This window comes from Amborella trichopoda, chromosome 6 (genome assembly GCF_054954075.1).
Source record: "Amborella trichopoda isolate Santa Cruz 75 chromosome 6, AtrichopodaSantaCruz75HAP2 v2.0, whole genome shotgun sequence".
In the NCBI taxonomy this organism is placed as follows: Eukaryota; Viridiplantae; Streptophyta; class Magnoliopsida; order Amborellales; family Amborellaceae; genus Amborella; species Amborella trichopoda.
In genome coordinates, this window is record NC_142341.1 from 35,199,622 (window position 1) to 35,221,585 (window position 21,964).

Here is a 21,964-nt window from a genome sequence, read left to right on the forward strand (position 1 = left end):
TATGTTACTCTAAAAGGGGTTCTGGTGGGTTTAGGGTTCAAATGGACCTAAAAGTCATCATTCTTAACTTTTATATCTTTGCAAAAAATGAAAAAAAAAAAAAAAAGTTTTCCACCTCTGGGTGGGGCGCAGACCCTGGGCGGCCGCCTAGGGACCACTGCCCAGTTTGGCAGCCTAGGCCTGAGCGATGCGCTCAGGCCTTCTGGACCGCCTAAGCGGTGGGCGGTCCGCTTTTTAAATCAATGATCATAGATATCCAACATCAATAATCAAATACTCACTCTTAGACCTTTGACAACTCTACTGTGATTGTTCACACATGCTACATTTTTATTAGTTATTGTCTTATCCAAGGAATCACTTATCCTCCAGGGACTCCTACGTCCCTCCTTGTCTAGTACAGAACCGCTTCTTTATTATATGTTTTTCTTTTGACATTAATATAACAAATCAGGCGGCTACGAATGTCCAGTTGCTATCCACTTCTGATAATTTTGAGGCAGTTAAGTCTATCAAGGTTGTCTAGTACACAACCACTTCTTTCTTTTATGTTTTGCTTTTGACGTTAATATAACAAATCAGATGGCTACAAATGTCAAGTTGCTATCCACTTTTGATAATTTTGAGGCAGTTAAGTCTATCTATAATGATAGTGGCATTAATCATGGAATTAGCACAACAGGATAGTTTATAATTCCGTTATTCAAAATGCTATTTAGTTTGTCCTGTAGTTGATTATGAATCTGCTATTTGTTCGTCTACAAATTGGTTAAAACTAATACTTAATCTATTCGTGGTGTTACTTGATATAGGGAACCAAAAAGCGAAACGTTAGAAGCCATAAATTGAGTCATCTCTTCTACCTAAATTATTTCCAAGGGCCTATTGATGGTAGAACTGAGGATTATATCAACTCATTTTCCTCATACCCAGCATCTTTGGCCTAAGAACCCTAGTCATCTTGTGTCTAATAGCCTTAGGAAGTGTAATTCTGGAATTATTTCTTCATGCAGTTGTCCTGAGAATTTTAGTCATGAATAGGCTACAACAAATGCAAGTTGGCTAAACTTAATATTAAATGTAAGATATAAATTCTCTATTGTTTGAGGACCATCCCCAGCTTATCCAAATTTTATTCTACATATTTTGTTCTCCTTGCAGATGATTGCTCAACATTACTCCTTCATATATTTGACATTAAATCATCATCATCATCAAAGTATGTCCCAACTATTTAGGGTTGGCTTAGTGTTTTAAAATGCAACCGCATCACCGCATATGTGGCCGCATCATGCGGGATGCACTCGCATCCGCATCACGAACTGGCGCATATGCGCTTTTGACAGATGTGGCCGAATAAGCGCCGCATCACGCTGCATCTGTTTCCGCAAAAAAAAATTTCCATTTTGCCCCTCGGGGAGGGGAAAAATGGTCTTTTTGTACTTGCAAAGTTTGGGGAAGCTGTTTGGGGGGTTATTATACCCCCTAAACGAAGACTTCCAGCCACTTTTGTGGTTGTTTTTACATCAAATCGAGGGAAAAAAAAATTTGGGCGAAAATTTTTTTTTCATCCAAATCTTCGATTTGGCGGTTGTTTGATACTTGGATGTTCATTTGATACCTTTGATTGTTCATTTGGGAATGTTAAGGTGAATTTGTGATAAGAAATTGGGGATTTCAGAGGCCGTGAAGAAATCAAGCACTACTTCACAGAGTCGGAAACTTTTTATTCCTTCTTGTACAATAATACTATTGTACTTATTTTTGGGGCAATGTCTTCTTCCCAATCTTCTAGTAACAAGGATCCGGCTTGGAAATATGCTAAACTAAAAAATCCGAAAGATAGAAATTGTGTGATATGCTTGCTCTGTGGAAATACTTATAAAGGTGGTATTTTTCGACAAAATGAGCATTTAGCAGGAATTTCTAGGAATGTAAGAGCATGCCCACAAGCTACAGATGATATAAAAAGGACATAAGAGAATATTTGGATAGATTGAAAAAAGATAAAGAGAATAAAAAAAAGAAAAGAAAGGAATTACTTGATGATATGCAATTATTTGATGATGTTGATGATAATGATGATGATATGTCTGAAGTTGCTACAAGGCAAAGGGGTACTCATACTCCAACCTCAAGAGAGAGGGTTATAAATATTGGTGGTAGTGCTGAGAGAATAACACCTCTCCCTAAGGGGCAAATGGATTCTTTTTTAACCCCTAGCCCTCGAAATTGTGGTTCAGGAGAGAGAAAAAAACAAAACAAATCACAATTGACAATAAATATAAGAAAGAACAAAGGAAGTCAGTATGTAAGTGGATTGCAAAGTGGATTTACATGGTCGGCATTCCATTTAATACTATGACTCTAGATAGTTTTGCATGTATGGTCCAGGCAATTGGGCAATATGGCCCAGGACTTATTCCTCCTTCACTACATGAGGTTAGGGAGCCCTTGTTGAAGGATGTTGTATTTGATGTGAATAAAATTTTGATTTCTCCGAGAGAAGGGTGGGAGAAATATGGGGCCACTATTATGTGTGATGGTTGGTCTGATGGGAAATCAAGGGCATTCATTAATTTTTTGGTTAACTGCCCAACAGGTACTTTTTTTTATTAAGTCTATTGATGCATCAGACAAGTCACATAATGGTACATACTTATGTGGCTTGATGGATGAGATTGTCGATTTTGATGGAGAGCAAAATGTGGTACAAATTATCACTAACAATGGTGCCAACTATGCTGCAGCTAGGCATTTCTCGACTTTGAAAAGGAAGCATATGTTTTGGACTCCTTGTGCAGCTAACTGTGTTAATCTTATGCTTAAGAAAATGGGTACATCTTTATTTAGCGAGGTGATTTCAAGAGCTATGTTAGTTATTGGATTTATTTACAATCACACCATTGTCCTAAGCATAATGAGGTCTTTTACAAAGAAGAGAGGATTACTAAGACCGGGTATCACTAGATTTGCCACGTCATTTCTCACTCTTCGAAGCCTAGTCAAGCAAAAAAGTGCCTTGAGGACCATGTTTGCTTCAGAGCAATGGAGTCAAAGCAAATGGTCAAAGCATAAGGATGGGAGAAAGGCTAAAAAAATTATTCTAAATACATCTTTTTGGAGTCAAATAATTATTGCATTGGAGGTGGCTCGCCCTTTAGTGAGAGTGCTTCGACTGGTTGATGGTGATACGAAGCCCGCCATGGGCTACATACATGAGGCAATGACTAGGGCAAAAATTGAAATAAAAGATGTTTTAAAAGATGATGAAAATATGCGCAAAGCTATATTTGAAATTATTGATAGGAGATGGGATACCCAGCTTCACAGGCACCTCCATTCAGCTGGTTATTTTCTAAACCCATCTCTTCACTACAAGCACCCATCCATTGAGTCAGATCGTGTAATAAATGGTGGGTTTTTAGATGTGCTAGAGAGGTTGGTGCCAGACAAAGATATCCAGGATGAGATCCAGAGCCATGAATCGATTAAGTTCAAGTTCGCCTTGGGAAACTTTGAGAGAGATATTGCCACTCAAAATAGGGACACTACAGATCCAGGTAAAGGCCAAAAGCCCAAAAATAATCTTACTTGTCTTTTACTTTATGTATAGTTCCATTGTTTATTTTATACCCTTAATTTTAACTATATTCTAAATTATAAAATATTATACAGCTGCATGGTGTGCATTATATGGAAGCGAGACACCAAATCTACAACGTCTCCATATTCAAGTATTGAATCTCACATGTAGCTCATCTGGTTGTAAGCGCAATTGGAGTGCATTTGAGCAAGTAAGTCCTTTACTCCTTATTCTTTAATCCTAATTTCTTGAATTTCAATTCTAATCTAAAATCTAATTTATCTGATTTCAAATTTCTACCACAGCTCCACATAAAAACAAGAAATAGGTTGGAGCAGAAAAACTTGAATGATTTGGTTTATGTGCTGTATAACGAGCGGCTTAGGGAGAGGTATGAAAATCACACGCAGCTCAACCCTATTCAATTATATGAAGCTGATGGTGATTCCATAAGTGAGTAGACCATGAATCCAAGACAAGAGCGTGTGTTTGAGGGTGAGGACCTTACAGGGCTTGATGTCGAGCTAGCAACAGGGGCTAATGAAGAAGATCAACCTAAGCACAAAGGAGTAGAGGAGCTGTTGGGTCTAATCGCACTCGCACATTAGCTTTAGAGGTCGAGGAGGAAACTGACTCAGAGGATGAAGAAGAATACATGGAGACCGTCGAGGATGATATTGATGATGCGCATGACGACTCTCAAGATGACTTGTCTGATTGATATTTGAAAAATTGAAGTTCAAATTTCAAAATTGACTCTCAAAATGAATGATTGTATTAAGTTATTATTTATTAACTATTAACTCTTCTTGAGCTTGACTTTTGATTTGTATTATCATTATTTTGTGCTTATGGTTGTACATATGGTTGTTGATGGTTGTGCTGAATTATAGTTGTACTTATGGTGCAAATTTGTATTGATGGTTGTTGATTGTTGAATGCTTTATGAAGCTGGTTTCAAGTTTCAAGTTTCAAGTTTCTAGTTTCTAGTTTCTAGTTTCTATCAAGGGATAATGGATAACTGGATACAGAATCTCCGACAGCTAATAGTTTTGAAGTTAATCATTAAACTAAAATACCTACTATCACATATATCACCTTCATATATTTTTTCTATGCATTAACTTATTTTTTTAGATTTTTTAGAATTTTTTTACATTTATTGACCGCATCATCGCGATGCACCTGCATCCGGGCCGCATCGGCCCCCCACCGCATCAAGGCCGCATCCCCCATTTTAAAATATACAGTCATGGGAAGCTTAACTCTAACCCCCAAATCAAAAAGCACACTTTTGATCCACATTACTTCATTGCCCTGTATTTTGCTTCAGCACTCGATCTTGTCACCACATTTTGTTTCTTGCTCTTCCAAGTAACGAGGTTTCTCAAAACAAAGCTACAATAGCCAGTTGTGGATCTTCTATCAGTTTGGCAACCACCTCAGTCAGCATCTATGTAAACTGCAACATCAGAATGCCCTTGGTTAGAGAAAAATATCCCTTTCCCTAGTGCAGACTTGAAATATCTTAATATTCTATACGCTATATGACAAAAGAATATACATTTCTAACTGCATAAGAGATGTCCAGTCGAGTGATTGTGAGGTATATGAGCTTGCCCACTATTCATTGATACTAATTGGAATCTCTGAGTAACTCTCCCCTTTCTCTCTGAAGTTTATGATTGACTTTGTAGGAGCATCTGCATGTCTAGATCTCAAATCCCAACATCCCCGTTTGTTGTAACATGTATCCCTTTCTTTGATCTCATCACTTCAATTCTCTAAAAAGTACTTTAAGGGTCCTAAATCTTTGATATACAACACCTTTCTTAAAAAAGATTTAATATCACCAATGTCCTTCACATTTTCCTCTGTCAGAACAATATCATCAACATACACTATCAGGGCAGTAATTCTAACAGTACTCTTTTTCACAAAGTCTGCATGATTAGCTTGACTCCTTTTAAATCCAAATTTCAGCAGTGCCTTACTGAATTTTCTAAACCATTCTCTAGATTTAAGTCCATACGTTGCCTTCTTTAACTTGCAAACCTTTCATGTCTCCCCTTTAATCTAAAATCAGGAGGCATGACCAAATAGATTTCTTCCTGGATGTCTCCATGTAAGAATGCATTCTTAACATCTAGTTGATGGAGTGGCTATGATTTATTCACAACTAGTGAAAGAATGATCCTCACATTGTTCAACTTGGCCACAGGAGCAAAAGTATCTTGGTAGTAGTTTACACCAAGAGTCAAGGTGAAATTTTTTGCAACCAATCTTGCTTTATACCTTTCAATGGTACCATCAGCTTTGTATTTTATAATGAATATCCACTGACATCCTATGACCTTCTTCCTTTTAGGAAGTTTGGTGATTTCCCATGTACTACTCCGCTCAAGTACTCGCATCTCGTCACCCATGGCAGCTTCCATTGAGGTTGTAAAAGTGCTTCTATAAAGAGAGAAAGGCACAACATTATTTTTATTGATATTGATAGCAAATGAAGTTCTACAATGTTTTGACAACTCGCAAATGTCACATTGCTATTGAACTTGACCCAGAGACTCAAACATTTTAGGAAATAAAGTACACAATAAAAAACAATGCACGACCAATTTGAGTCTGCCACAAATACGTCCTTTCTTTATTAGCAATTAAAAATGTGGTTGCAGTAATCAAGGCACGACCAGAAGGCTCCAAAAAGTACAACCTTCCATTTCCACGACTATGCCCAAATGTATTCTTGAAAGATTGGGAACATGCAAGGTGGATGACAAGTTAACAGAAAGAGTAACATGCACAGTTCCCTTTCCCTTGATTGGAATAAGAGAACCATCTACTCTTTTAGCAGATTCATGACTAGAACAAGGGATATATGAAGAGAAAAAAATAGTCGTACCAGTCATATGTTCAGTTGCTCCAGATTCAATAATCCAAGGGGTTTCAAAGATATTTATAGAGATATGATGGGCAAATACAGATCTACCTGATTATGCAATGTGAGACCTAGAGGAGGAAGAAGGGTCTCGAATGGAAGCTTGCTGCTTGAGATCCAGGAGCTCTCTTTTAGGGATACTCACCAACTCTTCTTGAGGTTCAAAAGAAATAATATCTTGCTGCCTTCGAGTAACTGGAGAGTACTTTGACAAATTGTTGCTGAATTTGCCCTTGGAAAGTGTCGTCTTGGGCATCCAACCAAATCCCAACACGTTTCCCTCGTGTGTCGAGTCTTCCAACAGTGGGTGCACTTTAATTTGTCCTTCTCATCAAATGTGGGGTTTCCGCAGCCACGTCCACCACCTCGACACCTCCAACTCCCAAAACGTCCTCCACCTCGATTACCACTAGAACTTTTGAATATGGCAGATCTTTCAATTTCAACGATAGTCTCTATCATTATCGTGCGGCAAGTTTCTTCACACTAAAGAAGGGAGAAATAAACACCAAGTGATGGCAAAGTCTCGCCACCGAGAGCATGCACCATAATAGTTTTTCTACATTAACTCCCCTAAAAAAGTCAAAATCTTTCATTGTTCCAATCTCTCTCTCTCTCTCTCTCTCTCTCTCTCTCTCTCTCTCTCTCTCTCTCTCTTTGTTCCTTGCACAAGAACATTGCATGGGCTAATCCTCGGCTTAATTCATCCCAATGACCATGTAGATGAGCATAATGGTCTCCCAATAACAAGTAATCCAGTTTAAAATCATTGATTTGCTGCTCCAATTCATAAATCCTTGCCATATATTTCTTTTGGGAATAGGACTCAGAAACGACATCCCATAATTCCTTTAAAGGTATTGCAATTCATAAAGGATCGACTCATATTAGGCTGCATAGAAAATAGTATCCAATTCATAACAACCATATCTTCAGCCTCCCAGTTTGTATATTTAGCATCCTTTAGGTCTGGTTTTTCTACATGGCCCGTGAATGCATCCCAATTTTTTCATTCCACCCAAGAATAGTCTTGGTTCCATCAAAAGTAACTATGGTAATATAGGGTCAAAAGACTCCATATTTGATGCATTTAGAGACATTCTCTACAGTAGTTAAGACCTAGTTACAACCTCATATCTTAAACAAAAATTGGGTTATGCCCTTTGATCGCTTCAAAAACAAAAGGCTTTACAGATTGTTACATCCTTAGATTTGACTCCTTAGATTTGACCACACCGGTTTTTTCCAAAAAAAAATCAAACAACAGCACTAACAGTATTTCTTTGATTGGGGTATAAAAACCCTAATCCATCCAAAAACTAGGTTTTCGAATAAATACTTGATCGGCATCTAGAATCATATAAAAAATAATAATCACCTCTATTGACATAGTTATATCTGGAGAAAAAAACGTTGGGGTTTTAGGGCATGATCACATCATATAACCCCAAGGATCATGTCCACCCTAAACACAATTCTTGTCACCTTTTTGAAGATCGACCCCTTTTTTCCTTCTTGCTTTGTTACCAAGTTGAACTTAAAATAAAAAATAAAATAGTTAGATAGGATCTAGAGAGAGAAAGAGAGGAAAGAAAATAAAGATGAAAAAGAAGAGAGAGAGAAAGGCATGTGAGAGATAGAGAAGGAAAGAGAGTGGCATAGAGATCTCTAGTAACCTCTATCCCTCTAATTTATATTTAGTAATAATATATTTAGTAACCTCTATCCCTTATTTAGAGAAAGAAGACAAATAAGAACTAAACAAAGGATAAATGACAGTTCTGTCCATCACATACAATAAAGTTTATTCCTGTTTTTTCCAACAGAGTGTTGATATTTGATAACATAAAAGAACTTGGTTCAGAGTCAGCCGTGGACTACTTGTCTATTAAAGTAATCACGTGATACATTGGAAATGTATTCACCTTCATCCCCTGGTCCAGTGGTTAATACCATTGTATACCATCTTCCCATTGCTTTTACAGATTCACTCCCTACTCTTCTATCATCCCTTCTACAGTAACCACGTACTAACGAGATATTTATTGGAAATAAAAAACATAGCATTAGCCATAATCTGATGTGTCTGTTGGAATTATAGGGGAGTTCAGTAAAAACTTCTTTTATATTATTACAGGAGCATCAAAGATAGTTGCGAAGGAGGCCTCGCGACAGAGAACGTAGTATAGAAAATATTCACTACCCCCTCTTAAGATGGAAAAATAACTACAATCATGCAATAAATACTTATCCTGGTCATATCATAGATGCTCCCTCACCTGTCCATGTGTTCGAGAAAGCATTGGAATGTCTGCATTTTTCTTTGCAAGAACACATATAGCCGTAATCAACCCATCCATGATAGGAAGGATTACTATATTGAGGGACTCTCTCAACATCAATGCATGAGCCAAATTATTGATATCCTCGGATGTGCAAGAGTACCTAAAACACAAACAAGATATCAAACCAAAAAATGTAGATCAAAGCAAAAAGATACATGCAGGCCATCACCTATATTCCGTCTTAAAGGTATTTAAGTTCCCTGATGTAAATTGCAACATGCTAACTTGATTCCAACAATGATAGCATGGACTTTGTGAATGGGTACCAAAGCTTTAAAGTCAACAAAATTTGCTATGGTGATACCTTCACCGCACTGGTTAAGTTAATAAACAGGTCATACACTTGGTTGAATCCAGAAAACATTGCCCATATGCTGGCAAGAGGCAATGAATGCAGTTATTAATACACACTGTGGGAATATATATATATATATATATATATATATATATATATATATATATATATATATATATATATATATATATATATATATATATAAAAAGGAAAGGGGAAAAAAAAAAGCATCCAACCCTGAGCTTGTTTTTCATGGATGACATAGTTTTGATCGATCAAACTAGAAGCAGCATCAATGCAAAGTTAGAACTTTAAAAGGATGCTCTAAAATCTAAAGGTTTTAAATTAAGTCGGACTAAGACATAATATATGGAATGCAAGTTTAGCATTAATAGGCGTAAAAAACGAAGAAGTAGCTAACATTGAGGGCAAAGAAATACCTAAAAGAGTGTATTTTCGATATCTTGCGTCAATATTCAATAATCCAGGACAATTGAGAGATAGAGAAAGATGTCGCACATAAAATTAAAGCTGGGTGGAGAAAGTAGAGATGTGCAACCGGAGTTTTATGTGATCGCCAGATACGAATGAAGTTGAAGGGCAAGTTCTATAAGATAGCTAACCAGCTTTGCTTTATAGGACAGCATGTTGAGCGGTCAAGAAACAATATACCCATATAATAAGTATAGATGAGATGAGAATGTAGAGATGGATGAGTGACGAGACAAGAAATGATAGAATTCGGAATGAATACATTCAAGTGAACTTAGGCATGGCTACAATGGGTGACAAGATGAGGGAAAGTTGACTTAGGTCGGCTAGCTATGTGCAACACAGACCCAATACGGCACCGGTTAGAAGGTGTGATTTGGTTCACGTGGAAGGCTCGACAAGGGCAAGGGAAGGCCCATAAGGACATGGATGGAAGTAGTGAGAAAAGATATAGGGACTTATAGTCTTACTAAGGGTATGGCCCTTGAGAGAATAAAATGGAAGAATAGGATTTGTGTAGCTGACCTCGAATAGTTGGGATAAGGCACTAATGATGATAATGAAACAAATAGACATTCTCCATCAAAACTCTATTTACATGCCTCTACATGGGGTCAGATTTAGCTTTATTAGATGCAAATGGTGACATTTTGCAAACTGCCAACTACCAACAATGACTTAAACTCAATCGTTAATTCACCACCCAAAGTACTAGCTCCTACTTGAAAACACCACCGAGGCACCAATTACCCACCCAAACCACCAATCTCCAAATTCTCAAACCACCATTGGCACTCAACAAGCCTCCAATAAAGAAATCACCAATTCATAACCCTATACAAGAAACACAAAAACCAATGTAAACTTTTAATTTGCATTAAAATTTAGAACACCCTACCACTTACAAAAACCTACACAAAGGACCCTACCTTTTACTTCCAAAAAGCCAGGAGGCCTAAACCTACCATAAAACCTCAAGTATTCAATCAAGCAACAATAAACACTAAAATAAATTTATTAAACCCATTCTCTTAAAAGCGGAGTAACATTCATTGTTCCAATAAATACTAGTAGAGTAACCAACAGTAAAACAAAAAATAATGAAACAATTATTCGAATAAAGGAAACAGAAATATACAAGCAATTTCAGTAGTTCAACAATTTTCATAGTTCAGTTGAAGTATATGACTAATTGGATGCAAAAATAATAATATTCATATCAATATAAAGAAAAACAAAAATACCAAGAAACCAAAATTCTAACTATCAAAGAATTTTCATAACTCAACATTTTTCATAGATTTGTTCATTAAACAGCCAGAAATAAATAAAAAAGAAAAAGAAAATTTCAAAACAAAGAAAAACCGAAAATGCACAAAGAAATATCGAACAATGTCTCCATTTCAATATTTTCAGAACAATTACTACAATTCAACATTTTTCACAGTTCACATTCAACTATTAAACAACCAAAACAAAGAACCAAATAATAGAACATGGATATCATAAAAATGCCACAAAACCTACCAAAACACCTACAACTTTCAAGCCAAAAAAACCAATATATTGTCCACTAACATCCTTAAAACCAACCCTTAACAATTATTTCAGAATTAGACTGGTTTCATCTGGACTAGTCAACTGGCAAATCCAGGCATTGAATCGAATATTTTCCTGTTTGTGCCAGTTCAAGACCCCGGCTGGACCAGTGGGACCACCAGTTCCCCATCCAGCCGATCCTGTTTTATTTTCATTGGAAAAGAAAGATACTGTACACCTACTCAAATGGTTGATAGTTGATAGTTGCTACTCGTATAAAGCATATGTAGGAACCTTACTTCATTTCACTATCATGAAAGTAGCCATCATTAGTGCACCACTCAATACCTTCATACTGTGAGCAATACACCTCATGTATAATGTATGGTAAACACAGGACTCAGGCTCAAACATGCTAGAGCCCCGAGCACAAGTTGGCCGGTTCGACTGAGTCAAGTCTCTATAAAGGAAACACATTAGGGTCCAGATCTGGGGAGACTCAAAAGAATTACCGAGTCCCCGAGTTTAAAACAATGACGCAAGTGAAAATGAAGTACCTAAGTAACCTCACTCAGAGGTGACCATGTTAACAGATGCTTATTTTTATTGCACTTGTCGGAATCTTACTTTAATTCCCAAGAACAAGACCTGGCGCATTGCAGATCAAAGTCAAATTATGACCAGTCCTCGAAGGCCAGACCTCAAATTTATGCAGTTGGTGATCAAGTCAAGATCTTCTTATGCCATCCTCGTCCCTCACCAACTGATAGCATGTTGCTATTCAGAGATTGTAAACACTGCCCAGACAATTGAAAAGCATATTGGCGATTTTCTAAATCTCAAGGTACCTCTCAAGTCTAGAGGCAGACAATGAAGCCCACATTGTCCAATCTAGTAGGAAAATGAAATTCCGCATTTTGCCATGTACACTGGGGGACAAGTAAAATTGTTACACTCACTTAGAGCAACTTATGCTACCCAAATGCTACTCTTTGAAAACATATGGTCAGTTATTCATAAGGGGACCTACAAAATAGAAATTCATTATGACTTCATTTGTCGAGAGATGCACTATGGCTTTGATAAGCCTTCTGCACAGCTCCTCGAACTGACATATGATGGAACTCTCCACTTCAAAATTGACACACAGTCTTTAAGCAGTTAACGAAAGAACTCCACCACTAACTAATTCATTGTGGTCCTCAAATTTCTGTACCCAGGAACAATGGGTCCTTTTCCACAGAAGTTATCTCACCAAAAATACTGTTTGTTAATCTGTAATCAAACGAATACAAAGAAGGTGAAGAAAAGTGCATATCTTGTTAATACAGCACCCATATAACATATTTATCTACCTTCAGCATGATGTGTAACATAAATATAGAACTGCATCAGTAAAGAAGAGCAAAAAGTAAGTATCATGACATCAACAGTGGGAGTACAACCTGCGGATTCATGCCCACAAAGAACTTCCCAAAATCAAAATACACAACACAGATAGAAACAATCCAAGAGTAAGCCAAAATAAAAGATGTACTAGACCCTATCCCACATGATTTAAGGGGCTTGAGAGAAAGAAATGAGAAAGTAGAACTAACATTTGCAACTATTATGAGAACAAGAAACGTAAAAATACTGACCTTTGCAACTTCTGGAAGGGATTGGCATCCGTTTTTCAAGAAGTACTCCACTGCCTTTACATCATGATTGGTAACTTTCTCTATTCTTTTCACTTCCAAGGCTTCATTCAAACTAAAATTTTGAACTAGGTCTTCTAAATAAGATATGGCATGGTCACTAAAACATGGAACCTCAGTGACTTCAGGAATTTGTGACAGCTTTATCAACCACTTGACCTACAAACACAGAGAATAATAGGATCATCACTGCATCAAAAACCTAACATACGAAAAAGAGCATAGTGTCACTGCACATAAGTCAACAATGATTTTTACGTGATGAATGTCCAAACTAAGCCTTGTTTTAGCTCATTAGATTATTTAAAGACATAAAATTTCAAATGGCAAGATTACTACAGGAAAAAGCATCATCAAGAAAAAGAAAAAGAGAAACTCGCAGGAGGGGTGAAGGGGAATACTAATAAGGGAACAAACAAGTTCAAAACTCTTTTGCCCAAATGGTGTTTCTATTAATACACAAACTATGGACTGTGCTTGGCATTGTTCGAAAAGACGGACCGCACAATACCTAGGAAGCCAAACTAGGCGGCAGTCCCTGGGCGACCGCCCAAGGCCTGCAACCCGCCTGGGGCGGAAATGAGATTTTTTTTTTTGTTCTATTGAGTTTTTTTTAAACATAAAGGCTTTTAAATATGGGTTTTAGGTTCATTTGAAACCTAAACCCACAAGAACCCATTTTAAAGAGAAAGAAACCTCAAAAAAACTAAATTTTCTAATTTTCATTGGATCGAAGTGGTTCTTATTTTCATTGGATTGAAGTGTTTCTCAAAGTTATGGAAAATGGATCCAAACATCACCAAGGTAGATTAGATTTAGTTATTGAGTTTTTTAATCCTATTAGAGGGTTTTTTTATTATTTTAGCACCAGAAAACATCTCAGAGGTAGGAGTTTGGAGTTCGAATAATCAAAGTAAGTGCAAAACTCTTTTTTAGATTGCTTGTTTTATTTTAAGATGTCTATTTTCAGGATCTAGTCGTAGTGGAGATCCGGGTTGGAAATATGGATATAACCCGAATCCAAATGACAAAATTTGCATTAAATGCAATTATTGTGAAAAAGATACAAAAGGGGGCATAAAACGGTTTAAGAAATATCTTGTTGATATTAAGAGGGATGTTGCCCTTTGTAAAAATATTCTTGAATCAATCAGGGAGGAGATTAAGCAATATATGAATTCTGTAAAACAAAAACAGGAACAAAATCCTTGTCATTTAAATAGATCTATTTCTGGTTCTTCTAAAAGAAGTGATCCGGGTTGAAAGTATGGTTATAACCCAAAACCAAACGATAAAAATTGTATAAGATGTTCTTTAATTCAGAGTTCAACTTGTGACTGGACTGCTCTTGGTCCTCCCCTCAAGGACCACGATACACGTTGGGCTAATCTTAGTGGCCAACTGTATCGAACTTTATGTACTATGTACTGTGTTTCGCTTTTATAATTTTAAGTTAACAGTTATCAAAAAAAAAAATTGTATAAGGTGTAATTTTTGCCAAAAAGATACCAATGGGGGTATTAGCAGATTCAAAAAACATCTTGCCGGTATTAAAGGGAATGTTGCTTCTTGTAAAAAGGTTCCTAAAGCTATTGGGATGAGATTAGACAATTTTTTAATTCAAAAGAACTAGAAAAGGAAGGAAATGAGCCTTCCGGGTTGGAAATATGGTTATAACCCGAATCCGAGTGACAAAAAAATCATATTAAATGTAATTATTGTGGAAAGGATACTAATGGGGGCATTTACCGGTTTAAAAAACATCTTGCCGGTATTAAGGGGGATGTTGCCACGTATAAAAATGTTCATGAGGCTACCAGGGAGGAGATTATACAATATTTGAGTTCAGGGAAGCACAAAAAGATAAACAAAAGGTATAGCAGCCAAGACTCCTGTTGCCTCATCTACACATACTAGTCGGAGGGAGTTGGAAGACGAGGAGGAGGAAGACGCAAATTCAGAAGAAACAGAGGAGGACGAGCTTTATATTGAAGAGGGGGTTAAATATAATGATGATGGACTCGAATGTGATGCATATGATGAGGCATACCCTATTCCCTATGATGATGACTGAAGACTCTTGATGTTGAGTGTTGACTATTACGTCCTAGACTGTATATTTTCTGAATTTTTGTATATTTTCTTTTTCTTATTTTTAGTTTCTAGTTTCTAGTTCTATTATCTAACTTTTGTGTATACAGTTTACAGTGTATCAGACTATCAGTTTATGCTTGTATGGTTTTACAGTTTTAGCATTGTATGAAAATATAGATTATAGTCTTACGGATTATTAAAATTCTCCTCTCGACTTCTATCTTCTTCTTCTTTCTTTTTTTCAACTGGGCCGCCCAGGTTCTAGGTGCCCGCCTAGGCGCTGGGCAGCCTGGACCCCCACGGCCACCTAGGTGCCGCCTAGTGCTTTTTGAAACACTGGTGCTTGGCTATCAGACAAAAATCTATTTCTAGAAACAATTGTGTCATCCTTACTCATTTTTTATTATACATATGTTCCCAAAATATAGAAATGGATATAACAGTTGATCCAACTTCACTTGAGTAGCGCTATTCACATCGAGAGAGTGGTAGGTCACTTGAAAATAAGAGCTGACATTTCAGAACCTTTCTCACTAATTTTGCTTTTTCACTTGTAGAATCCTTTAATAATGCATGTTTATAATGGGCTAAAATCATGTTTTACATATATACAATGCAATTTTAATACCTTATCCTTTCAACGCGCCTTTCTTATTTTTCTAACTCTTGGGGATTTCTCAAAACAAGTAATTCAATTAAAAATACCATTGCTACTGACTCCACTCGCCAACTCAAGTTATTTTCCCTAAGCTTAACATCAGACTAACTTTAACTTTATGTACCTAGCAAAACCCGTTTCTGTTTCCAAATAGTTATACATTCTACATGACTGGAACCAAAGAATTCAAGTGAAGTTGGAGCAAAAAACCATCAGGGAACACCATCTCCATTATTTCCAGAGTAAACATAAAAAACTTGCAATCATGTGGTAAAGAACAAAGGTACCAACATTGTTATTTCTTTATGACACTTCATATGGCTCAGAAGCCTTTAACTCTTTGACACAACTCTCAAAGAAAATGGAGCTCAGAACTGTTGGACCTCTAGGAGAAGTTTAAAAAACTAACAAACATAATACTTTGTTTTACATGTGCAATCAATGAAACAAGGGAAAACATTTAAGAAATGAGCAAACAAGTGAATACTTATAGAAACCATTAATGGTTGAGACATGATATGCATACCCAGGCACATAAAGTAATGCCTTAACTTTTCCAATTGTCCACACATTTTCACAAGATAGTACACATAGCATACCACTCAACTGAGAACATGCATAAGAATTTTGTCATTTAGGCCCCACATTTGTTCAGTGACTCTCATTTTTGTCCTTGTCTTGGTAAATTTTGGTGCAACCTGAACCTCATAAAGTTTTTTTTTTTGAAGTTGTTAACGGATCTGAACCTCATAAAGTTATCAGGAAAAAAGGCAACTAAACCTTGTAGTTACAGATCGCATAAGAGTAGTTGCCATTGACCAGAGAAAGCTAATGCTTTGCCAACCAATTGACTCGTATCAACATTCCCCATTACAGGGTAAACAAACTGTGTGTACGTGTCTGACCTGTTAGAGCAGGGATGGGCAGCATCAAAACTACTTGTCATAGCCCTCGAGTGCTGTTTAAGTTAAAAAATTCAATGCACCTTATGGGACTTGAACATGCAATGTCTTAAACAGTGGTGACGGGCCCCACCATAATCCAAAGCACATTTGTGATCCATGGAGCAAACGTTTATTATATCTAAGGGTGAAGAATTGCATCTTTCTAAAAAAATGAAATTGAAACAATAAAAAGAGAAAGATTTTTAGAATTCTTCCATGGAACAAATGTTTACATGTGTTTCTTTTGTCTTCAGAAATTTCTTTTAAATTTTTATATAATTTACATAAAACAATTTTTATTAGAACATTGTAAGGACGAATTCGACTGCACTACATTTTTAGGTCAAAGGGCACTGGACACCGACATTGGTGTCTATGGAGCACTTCCTGAACAACAAAATCATTGAGGTCTCATGCATATAGTAGTGCATGGAAAAAGATTTGGGTTTGAGGCTTTCAGGTCAGGACATCATTAAAGTGTGTTGAAAGTGAAGATTCAAAACACACATCTGAGTCCAAAACAATGAGATACCGCCACAATTTGCAGCAATGTTTTAAAACCGAGACTCAAGTTGCGAGTTGCTAGGGTCCCAAACCCAACTCAGGAGGCTCAACTCGGGAAAGACCCAACGAGACTCGACCAAATCTATCGTGAAAAAGCACTAGAAGTGCTAAAACTTGTGAGACTCAAGCGACTTGTGGGTTCACAAAGGACTCACTGGGGATTCCTGGCAAGTTGAGTCTGGCGAGTCTTGCATCAATCTGCCAAGTTTTAAAGCATTAGTTTGCAGACCCGATTAGGTCTTCCAAGACCTGACTAGGTGAACCCAACCCAAAACCAAATAGGGGAGGGTTGCACTCCTTGACCCGAACTATCATGACTCAAATCAAAACCCATTAGACCCTGACGGATCAATCGGCTTTTATCAAGACATGATCGAGTCACATGACTTGTTCATGTCCATGAGTTTTTCCTTTTGAAATATAAATAGTAGAAAGACCAAGGGTTTCTAATTACCTTTGTCTAATTAACTTTCTACAAAACTAAACGAAACTAAATAGCGAAACCCGGTATTAACATTCCGAAATTGAATAAGGAAATAAGAGAAAAATCAGAAAATTGCCAAGCAAAGAAACCCCATTTTCTCTACAAAAAGAAGAGTTTAAACATTTGATCAAACGGGAGCTTCAGAAAAGTTTGAACAACTCCAAATCAAATCAAATTGATTTATCTCATCTACTGCCTCTGACTTCTTTATTATTTTTATCGATAAAACTTTTGGGGTTTGGTTTCATGGATTGTATGGATTAATGCATATATGAATTGTGTTTTAGGTTTTTCTCACAGATTGAGCTCTATCATTGGATAAGAATTGATTTTTATTTACGGAATTTTTTTTCATGTAGGTTTTGCTGGTTTTTCTAAGTTACAAAGGGTTTTCGCATGTTTCTGAAAGTTTTTTTTCTCTTTCTTTCCTTTTTTCCTTCAAAACTTGCATTTTACCCTAAATTTGTAGGTAAAATCCCCTTTTTTGTTTAATTACATGTTCTTTATTGATAATGATAGCGTTGTTTGCATAATGATTAGATTGAAGGGAAAAAAACAAATTTGTAGGAAAATCTGTTTTTTGTTTTAGTTATTCCTTGAGCAGAATAGATGAAAAGTTCTGTTTTCCCCAAAATATTCGAAGAAAATTCTTTCTTATTTCTTTTTCTTTTTTTATTTCCCCCCATTTGCTTAAAGATTAATAAATTAAATTTGTATTCAACAGAAATTGATCAATACAAACATTTTCCCATTTTCCATTTCAATTACTCAGAAAATTGTCCAAGATAAATTAATTGTAAGGTGCTTTATGACACAAATTGACCAAGGTGAGTACTCTTTCTTTTCCCCAACGTTTTTATCCTTTACAAAATAGTGGAAAGAAATCCATAATGATATGTTTTTCTTTGATAAAAGCAGACTTTTGGATTTTAGGTAGTCCATGAATGGATTACACATTTCAGTGGGAGTGTATATTGGTTGACTAACCTAAGGTTGGGCAGTCTACAGCCTGAGTCATATATCCAAAACCCTTTTTCCTTGGGCATAGGCATTACCATTGAGAGTTTTTTAGACGGTTCTTTCTTATTAAGAACGGATATAGTTTGTAGGCCAGGAGAGCTTAGGGTCTCCTGTATGCAGATTTATGCTTGTGAGAGCGAGGACTAATCCTAAACAAACTTTCGCACAGCATGCACATATACCAATCGCATTTTGGAAGCAACCCTATAGAGAGATAGTATACATGTACATACAAAAGTCCCCCTTGCATTATAGTAATATGCACATGTATTAGGATTGTGGTTCCACTTTTCATTAGCTAGCTTTGATAGTCAATTATGAGCCCCTGCCATAACTGTGAGTAATGATAGTGGATACAAAGACTAGAGAAAAATTCCAAGCTGAAATACAAGGCAAAATTGATACCTTCAACAAGCCACTTACTTAAAACCAAGCTAAGTGAATAAGCTACAATCCATTAAATAACAATTACAACCATTTCTAACCTTGTAAAACTATTGTAAATAAACTCAAATACCAACCCCTTATAGGGCAATTACATATAAAGCGAGACTAGCTCATGAATTACATTTTCAAAGCACAAATTACATAAACTATATTCCAAAGCTTAAATACAACACATAACTGCTCCAAACAAAATTCCAAGGAATAAAATCAACAAAATAGGGAATAAAAATGCCAAATTAAGATCGGGAAGCCATGTGTCAAACCCCTTGTGCCAGGGCCACGCAATCGGGACCCATAAGGACTTAATTTTGTCCCTTCGAATTGTGCAAAAGTGATTCAATCTTACAAGAGTGTTTAATCCAAACGGGAAGCAATTACATACCTTAAAATCACTTCTTAAGATCTCAACGCATTGGCATTATCATCCAAAACAGAATGCACAAGGTTTGAATTGAATCGGATCAAACTTGAGAGAGTTATGGCCAAACTACACACGGTGGTCCCTCGGACCTCCAAAGCAAACTTGTATGAAAAGTTTATGAACCCCCATAAGTAAAAACGTGATGAAAAAGTTCTGGAATTTAATGCCACACTGAGACTAAGATATTTGATAGATTTGAAATAAAATAATCAAAGGATACTATGCATGATCATGGATACTCATGCATATGGGCTATAACTCGTGAAGGACCACACTATGAATAAGTATGATGGAAAAGATGATCAAGTGAGGAATCTAAGGTCAATAAAACTTCTGTAAATTCAAAACTCCAGCAACTATAGATGCTAAGAACACGAACTTATGACAAAAAAAATTTAATGGAGTTTACTTGATGAATGCATACCATGGACTCAAACATGAGAAAGGAGGACCACCATCAAGAACACCAAAGTCATCAATGGAACTCTAAAGCTTTTGTGAAAAACATAAGGTCTCTCTCTATTCAATTTTCTCTCACAAAGCTCTAGAAAATTGGTTCAAGTGTTGAGTTAGCAATGGTTTGAGATCTTATGATGTGCTTTTATAATATGGGTGTAATCTTGGACTCAATCAACGCCCTTAATACATTAGTCCAAAAGCACGTGTGAGGCTAATGTACCTAGCCACCCATCCCCATCCAACCACTGGGATGAAGGGATGGGATTTCACACCATTATCACTCACACTAACCCTAAGTTATACCACTTTACCATTTTGTCCTTGACCCATATTTTTATTCCAATTGTATCCAATATGCCCTAACAAAAATACCCTTAGTTTTTAAATAATGTATTAGAGTAGAGAACTACCAAGGTTAATGGGGAAAGAAGTAATTGACAAAGCTCACACACGTGAAAAGATTCTACTTTATCAAAGGCAATCGCCTTATAGATCTAAAATTTCAAACTAATCAATTCAAAGATAATGTGCCCTTCACACGTGCATGAAAATATTTTTCAACTCAAATTTGAAAATCCATTTTCTCTTTAATATTATTAAATAAATCAATTAAACTTCACACATGCCAACACATGCCATGCATGGCCCATGTGTGAGTTAATTAAAACATGTGATAAAAATTGGCCCTTAAGTTATAACACTATGTAACTATATATAACAAGACACCAGAATACAACCCCTTATAAAACAAACAACCAAATGCCCAACGCCCCCCCCCCCCCCCCCCCTCGACCCAATGGACCTATGTTCCATAGTCCAAAGTAGGAACACAAAATTGGCCACATCAAAACCGTTGAGCCAGAACTTGCCATTGAGCCAGAACTTCCGATAATCCGGCTCTCAATGGATATAGGATTACAGGTGTACCCATGTGGGACATGATCTAACTCCATTACAGGGGTCCTCTCAAAGCACATGTGCACTGGCTCTTCCATACTCGGAAATTGAAATAGTGGCTTCCCATACGAAATGAAAATGCACATGCCATGGACTGGTCTGATGTCAGGATACGAACTTATGTCTCACAAGTCTTGACCATTCCATACATGGTGAATACTCAATAAGTACCCAAGTTCTATTTTTGTCATTTGGATTGTTCAAGCCCTGCTAATCGCAGCTAAACATGAGGCTAACCTATAAAATCCTGACTAGGAGGTAGCCCTCACACCTCCTAGAGAAATTGCTTTCTCAACATGTGAACTGTCGATGCTTCATGCGTACTCGGGGTAAAAGAATCTGGATCCCATTTCGCAAGGCACCCAGATTTCAATCTCTCAATTGCTCCCACTGAATGAGAGACTACTATAATTTAGGCCTTGAAAGGCCACATTTCCAATAAGTAAAGGGTCCCATTGAGTTAGTTTGAGGAGATAGTTATGGATCACAAATCTCCACAGAGGTGAAGTGCCTTGACAGTACTTTCTTAATCTATTGGTAATAATCCAATTCTGGAGGTATTTTTAGTGTTTAAGATTTTTTTAAGAACTTTAGAAATATTGTTTTCAACTTTATTTATGTCCCAGTGATTTTTGGATTTTCAGATTTTTTAAATCATTTTTAAATGAACAAAAACATCTAAAAGGTTATTTCTCCAATTTTTTTCTAATTAGGAGTGTTTCGATATTTTCCATGCACAGTGTGACCCACTTGGGGGGGGCTAAGGACAGCCCCCATGCGTGTGGAACCCACATGGTGTGGGATGTGTGTGGGGCCCACATGGTGTGAGATGTGGGGCCCACAAGAGCCACACACCTCATGTTTCTCAATAGTGTGACGAGACTCAGCCCCGAGTTACTCGGACAAAGCGAGTATGTCCCAAGTATATTGTAAACCTCTATAGAAAATGGGAGGCGCACATTCTCTTTAGTAAGTGAGAAAACTCTCACCCTCTCTTTCTCTCTCTAAATCCAGTCCTTTC

The 21,964-nt window shown here is 36.8% G+C and overlaps 1 pseudogene across 1 annotated transcript in view; it reads right to left on the reverse strand.

Moving 5' to 3' along the window:
• LOC18435051 (uncharacterized) overlaps positions 1 to 13,104 on the reverse strand; it is a 29,879-nt pseudogene extending 16,775 nt beyond the window's left edge. Inside the window, exons 1-2 of the transcript XR_016057896.1 lie at positions 12,839 to 13,104; positions 8,807 to 8,972 (exon numbers count right to left, since the gene is read on the reverse strand). The product of XR_016057896.1 is annotated as an uncharacterized LOC18435051 (transcript). The remainder of the gene's footprint in view (positions 1 to 8,806; positions 8,973 to 12,838) is intronic.
• Positions 13,105 to 21,964: the final 8,860 nt, after the last annotated feature.